The sequence below is a fragment of the Chiloscyllium plagiosum genome, unplaced genomic scaffold, assembly GCF_004010195.1.
Source record: "Chiloscyllium plagiosum isolate BGI_BamShark_2017 unplaced genomic scaffold, ASM401019v2 scaf_12998, whole genome shotgun sequence".
NCBI classification, from domain to species: Eukaryota; Metazoa; Chordata; class Chondrichthyes; order Orectolobiformes; family Hemiscylliidae; genus Chiloscyllium; species Chiloscyllium plagiosum.
The window spans coordinates 7309-14192 of NW_025212354.1; positions in this window are offsets into that span (position 1 = coordinate 7309).

The following is a 6884-nucleotide window of genomic DNA, read 5'->3' on the forward strand; positions in this document are numbered from 1 at the left end:
TTTCTCTCTCACTCTCTTTCTCTCTCACTCTCTTTCTCTCTCACTCTCTTTCTCTCTCACTCTCTTTCTCTCTCACTCTCTTTCTCTCTCACTCTCTTTCTCTCTCACTCTCTTTCTCTCTCACTCTCTTTCTCTCTCACTCTCTTTCTCTCTCACTCTCTTTCTCTCTCACTCTCTTTCTCTCTCACTCTCTTTCTCTCTCACTCTCTTTCTCTCTCACTCTCTTTCTCTCTCACTCTCTTTCTCTCTCACTCTCTTTCTCTCTCACTCTCTTTCTCTCTCACTCTCTTTCTCTCTCACTCTCTTTCTCTCTCACTCTCTTTCTCTCTCACTCTCTTTCTCTCTCACTCTCTTTCTCTCTCACTCTCTTTCTCTCTCACTCTCTTTCTCTCTCACTCTCTTTCTCTCTCACTCTCTTTCTCTCTCACTCTCTTTCTCTCTCACTCTCTTTCTCTCTCACTCTCTTTCTCTCTCACTCTCTTTCTCTCTCACTCTCTTTCTCTCTCACTCTCTTTCTCTCTCACTCTCTTTCTCTCTCACTCTCTTTCTCTCTCACTCTCTTTCTCTCTCACTCTCTTTCTCTCTCACTCTCTTTCTCTCTCACTCTCTTTCTCTCTCACTCTCTTTCTCTCTCACTCTCTTTCTCTCTCACTCTCTTTCTCTCTCACTCTCTTTCTCTCTCACTCTCTTTCTCTCTCACTCTCTTTCTCTCTCACTCTCTTTCTCTCTCACTCTCTTTCTCTCTCACTCTCTTTCTCTCTCACTCTCTTTCTCTCTCACTCTCTTTCTCTCTCACTCTCTTTCTCTCTCACTCTCTTTCTCTCTCACTCTCTTTCTCTCTCACTCTCTTTCTCTCTCACTCTCTTTCTCTCTCACTCTCTTTCTCTCTCACTCTCTTTCTCTCTCACTCTCTTTCTCTCTCACTCTCTTTCTCTCTCACTCTCTTTCTCTCTCACTCTCTTTCTCTCTCACTCTCTTTCTCTCTCACTCTCTTTCTCTCTCACTCTCTTTCTCTCTCACTCTCTTTCTCTCTCACTCTCTTTCTCTCTCACTCTCTTTCTCTCTCACTCTCTTTCTCTCTCACTCTCTTTCTCTCTCACTCTCTTTCTCTCTCACTCTCTTTCTCTCTCACTCTCTTTCTCTCTCACTCTCTTTCTCTCTCACTCTCTTTCTCTCTCACTCTCTTTCTCTCTCACTCTCTTTCTCTCTCACTCTCTTTCTCTCTCACTCTCTTTCTCTCTCACTCTCTTTCTCTCTCACTCTCTTTCTCTCTCACTCTCTTTCTCTCTCACTCTCTTTCTCTCTCACTCTCTTTCTCTCTCACTCTCTTTCTCTCTCACTCTCTTTCTCTCTCACTCTCTTTCTCTCTCACTCTCTTTCTCTCTCACTCTCTTTCTCTCTCACTCTCTTTCTCTCTCACTCTCTTTCTCTCTCACTCTCTTTCTCTCTCACTCTCTTTCTCTCTCACTCTCTTTCTCTCTCACTCTCTTTCTCTCTCACTCTCTTTCTCTCTCACTCTCTTTCTCTCTCACTCTCTTTCTCTCTCACTCTCTTTCTCTCTCACTCTCTTTCTCTCTCACTCTCTTTCTCTCTCACTCTCTTTCTCTCTCACTCTCTTTCTCTCTCACTCTCTTTCTCTCTCACTCTCTTTCTCTCTCACTCTCTTTCTCTCTCACTCTCTTTCTCTCTCACTCTCTTTCTCTCTCACTCTCTTTCTCTCTCACTCTCTTTCTCTCTCACTCTCTTTCTCTCTCACTCTCTTTCTCTCTCACTCTCTTTCTCTCTCACTCTCTTTCTCTCTCACTCTCTTTCTCTCTCACTCTCTTTCTCTCTCACTCTCTTTCTCTCTCACTCTCTTTCTCTCTCACTCTCTTTCTCTCTCACTCTCTTTCTCTCTCACTCTCTTTCTCTCTCACTCTCTTTCTCTCTCACTCTCTTTCTCTCTCACTCTCTTTCTCTCTCACTCTCTTTCTCTCTCACTCTCTTTCTCTCTCACTCTCTTTCTCTCTCACTCTCTTTCTCTCTCACTCTCTTTCTCTCTCACTCTCTTTCTCTCTCACTCTCTTTCTCTCTCACTCTCTTTCTCTCTCACTCTCTTTCTCTCTCACTCTCTTTCTCTCTCACTCTCTTTCTCTCTCACTCTCTTTCTCTCTCACTCTCTTTCTCTCTCACTCTCTTTCTCTCTCACTCTCTTTCTCTCTCACTCTCTTTCTCTCTCACTCTCTTTCTCTCTCACTCTCTTTCTCTCTCACTCTCTTTCTCTCTCACTCTCTTTCTCTCTCACTCTCTTTCTCTCTCACTCTCTTTCTCTCTCACTCTCTTTCTCTCTCACTCTCTTTCTCTCTCACTCTCTTTCTCTCTCACTCTCTTTCTCTCTCACTCTCTTTCTCTCTCACTCTCTTTCTCTCTCACTCTCTTTCTCTCTCACTCTCTTTCTCTCTCACTCTCTTTCTCTCTCACTCTCTTTCTCTCTCACTCTCTTTCTCTCTCACTCTCTTTCTCTCTCACTCTCTTTCTCTCTCACTCTCTTTCTCTCTCACTCTCTTTCTCTCTCACTCTCTTTCTCTCTCACTCTCTTTCTCTCTCACTCTCTTTCTCTCTCACTCTCTTTCTCTCTCACTCTCTTTCTCTCTCACTCTCTTTCTCTCTCACTCTCTTTCTCTCTCACTCTCTTTCTCTCTCACTCTCTTTCTCTCTCACTCTCTTTCTCTCTCACTCTCTTTCTCTCTCACTCTCTTTCTCTCTCACTCTCTTTCTCTCTCACTCTCTTTCTCTCTCACTCTCTTTCTCTCTCACTCTCTTTCTCTCTCACTCTCTTTCTCTCTCACTCTCTTTCTCTCTCACTCTCTTTCTCTCTCACTCTCTTTCTCTCTCACTCTCTTTCTCTCTCACTCTCTTTCTCTCTCACTCTCTTTCTCTCTCACTCTCTTTCTCTCTCACTCTCTTTCTCTCTCACTCTCTTTCTCTCTCACTCTCTTTCTCTCTCACTCTCTTTCTCTCTCACTCTCTTTCTCTCTCACTCTCTTTCTCTCTCACTCTCTTTCTCTCTCACTCTCTTTCTCTCTCACTCTCTTTCTCTCTCACTCTCTTTCTCTCTCACTCTCTTTCTCTCTCACTCTCTTTCTCTCTCACTCTCTTTCTCTCTCACTCTCTTTCTCTCTCACTCTCTTTCTCTCTCACTCTCTTTCTCTCTCACTCTCTTTCTCTCTCACTCTCTTTCTCTCTCACTCTCTTTCTCTCTCACTCTCTTTCTCTCTCACTCTCTTTCTCTCTCACTCTCTTTCTCTCTCACTCTCTTTCTCTCTCACTCTCTTTCTCTCTCACTCTCTTTCTCTCTCACTCTCTTTCTCTCTCACTCTCTTTCTCTCTCACTCTCTTTCTCTCTCACTCTCTTTCTCTCTCACTCTCTTTCTCTCTCACTCTCTTTCTCTCTCACTCTCTTTCTCTCTCACTCTCTTTCTCTCTCACTCTCTTTCTCTCTCACTCTCTTTCTCTCTCACTCTCTTTCTCTCTCACTCTCTTTCTCTCTCACTCTCTTTCTCTCTCACTCTCTTTCTCTCTCACTCTCTTTCTCTCTCACTCTCTTTCTCTCTCACTCTCTTTCTCTCTCACTCTCTTTCTCTCTCACTCTCTTTCTCTCTCACTCTCTTTCTCTCTCACTCTCTTTCTCTCTCACTCTCTTTCTCTCTCACTCTCTTTCTCTCTCACTCTCTTTCTCTCTCACTCTCTTTCTCTCTCACTCTCTTTCTCTCTCACTCTCTTTCTCTCTCACTCTCTTTCTCTCTCACTCTCTTTCTCTCTCACTCTCTTTCTCTCTCACTCTCTTTCTCTCTCACTCTCTTTCTCTCTCACTCTCTTTCTCTCTCACTCTCTTTCTCTCTCACTCTCTTTCTCTCTCACTCTCTTTCTCTCTCACTCTCTTTCTCTCTCACTCTCTTTCTCTCTCACTCTCTTTCTCTCTCACTCTCTTTCTCTCTCACTCTCTTTCTCTCTCACTCTCTTTCTCTCTCACTCTCTTTCTCTCTCACTCTCTTTCTCTCTCACTCTCTTTCTCTCTCACTCTCTTTCTCTCTCACTCTCTTTCTCTCTCACTCTCTTTCTCTCTCACTCTCTTTCTCTCTCACTCTCTTTCTCTCTCACTCTCTTTCTCTCTCACTCTCTTTCTCTCTCACTCTCTTTCTCTCTCACTCTCTTTCTCTCTCACTCTCTTTCTCTCTCACTCTCTTTCTCTCTCACTCTCTTTCTCTCTCACTCTCTTTCTCTCTCACTCTCTTTCTCTCTCACTCTCTTTCTCTCTCACTCTCTTTCTCTCTCACTCTCTTTCTCTCTCACTCTCTTTCTCTCTCACTCTCTTTCTCTCTCACTCTCTTTCTCTCTCACTCTCTTTCTCTCTCACTCTCTTTCTCTCTCACTATTGTCCCATAGTGCCCAGGCATGTGCAGGTTAGGGTGGATTGGCCATGCTAAATTGTCCCATAGTGCCCAGGGATGTGCAGGTTAGGGTGGATTGGCCATGGGAAATTGTCCCATAGTGTCCAGGGATGTGCAGGTTAGGGTGGATTGACCATGCTAAATTGTCCCATAGTGTCCAGGAATGTACAGGTCAGGGTGGATTAGTCAGTGGTAAATGTAAGGGAATGGGTCTGGGTGGGTTACTCTTCAGAGGGTGGGTGTGGAGTTGTTGGGCCGAAGGGCCTGTTCGACACTGTAGGGACTCTGTGAAGGGGATTGACAATGTGGACGTTGGGGGCATGTGGGACCGTGTCGAATGAGACATTGCGTTTTAGGATAAGTCCGATAGAAACCAGAGATGTGGAGGGCTGATCTCTTCCAAAGGGCTGGGGAATCCGTGCAACTCACTCCCCCACTCAGCCCAGGGTGCAGAGGAGGCTGGGACACTGAGGGTGTTTCAGGAGGAGACAGATGGGTATTTCCTCAGTGACAAGGCTGCTGGGTTATGGGGAGTGGGCAGGAAGGTGGAGTTGAGGCTCAGGTGAGAGGGGCCATGAATGGGGTAGCAGGCTGGTGGGGCTGAATGGTCTCCTCCTGTTTCCAGTCCTTATTCAGCACGTTTACTCTCCTCCACCGACCTATTATCTCCCAGCCGTGAACCCATCTTAGTTCAATCCCTCCATCCCAGGGACTGTCCCAGTCACCCCCCCCCCCCCTCTCTGAGCTGCCTCCCCTTAAACAGGGGGAATCGAAACCGCTCACATTTCTCCGGGTGCGGTCTCCCCAGCACCTTGTCCAGTTGCACTCAGAGTTCCCTCCTCTTATCCTCCGACCCCCTTGAAATAAGGGCCACATATTCCGTCAGGCCCTTCCTGATTCACTGCTGTCCCTGGGTGCTCACCTTCTGGGTGTAAGCCCCCCACCCTGGGTCCCTGTGGCTCGCAGCTTGCTGCTGGTTTTATTGGTCTCCATCAGGTTCTGCAGCTTGGTTCTCACTTCCAAAATGCACAGCTCTCCCACGCAGCACTCCACTTGGCAGAGATTTGCCCACTGTCTTAACCTATCGATAGCTCTCTGTGAACTCTCTCTCTCTCTCTCTCCCTTTGCCTCTTATTTTTGTATCGTTTCCTTCCTCCCAGTTATTACCTTCAATATAGAACATCAAACAGAACAGCACAGGAACGGGCCATTCGGCCCACAATGTTGGGCTGAATATGACGCCAAATTAAACTAATCCCTTCTGCCTGCCCTTGGTCCATATCCCTCCATCCCTTGTATACCCATGTGTTTAACTAAAAGCCCCTTAAATGCCTCTAGCGTACCTACCTCCACCACCATTCCAGACAGCGTTTTCCACACTCCTACCCCTCTCTGGGCAAAAAACCTGCCCCTCACATCAATCTCATAATTTTATAAACTTCTATCAAGCCTCCCCTCAGCTTCCAGAGAAAACACCCTGAGTTTTTTCTAGCCTCTCCTTATCATCCCAACCCTCTAATCCAGGCAGCATCCTGGTTAACCCCCTCCTGCACCCTCTCCAAACCCTGCACACATCCTTCCTGTAATGGGGTGACCCGAACTGAACACAATGCTCGGAGTGCGGCCTAGTCAAAGTCTTAGCAACACGATATCCTGACACTTGTCCTCAATCCCCCGACCGATAAAGGCGAGCACCACCAGACACCTTCCTTCAGAATAACAGGAGCAAAGATGCGTTTGCATGGACAGAGCACAGAGAAATACAATCACAGAGATGTGCAGCCCAGAAACTGGCCGTTCGGCCCAACTCATCCAGGCTGACCAGATTGCCAGAAGCTGTGTAAAAGTCACCTCTCTCTCTCTCTCTCTCTGCCTCTCCCTCTCTCTTTCTATGTCTCTCTCTCTGCCTCTCCCTCTCTCTCTCTGTCTCTCTCTCTCTCTGTCTCCCCATCTCTCTCTCCATCTCTCTCTCTCTCTGTGTCTCTCTGTCTCTCTTCATGTCTCTCTTTCTCTCTGTCTCTCACTCTTTGTCTCTCTCTCTCTCCACGTCTCCCTCTCTCTCTGTCTCTCTCCATCTCTCTCTGTCTCTGTCTCTCTCTCTTTGTCTCTCTCCCTCTGTCTCTCTTCATGTCTCTCTCTCTGTCTCTTCCTCTCTCTCTCTGTCTCTCTCTCCATGTCTCTCTCTCTCTCTGTCTCTCTCCATCTCTCTCCATGTCTCTCTCTCTCTCTGTCTCTCTCCATCTCTCTCCATGTCTCTCTCTCTCTCTGTCTCTCTCCATCTCTCTCCATGTCTCTCTCTCTCTCTGTCTCTCTCCATCTCTCTCCATGTCTCTCTCTCTCTCTGTCTCTCTCCATCTCTCTCCATGTCTCTCTCTCTCTCTGTCTCTCTCCATCTCTCTCCATGTCTCTCTCTCTCTCTGTCTCTCTCCATCTCTCTCCATGTCTCTCTCTCTC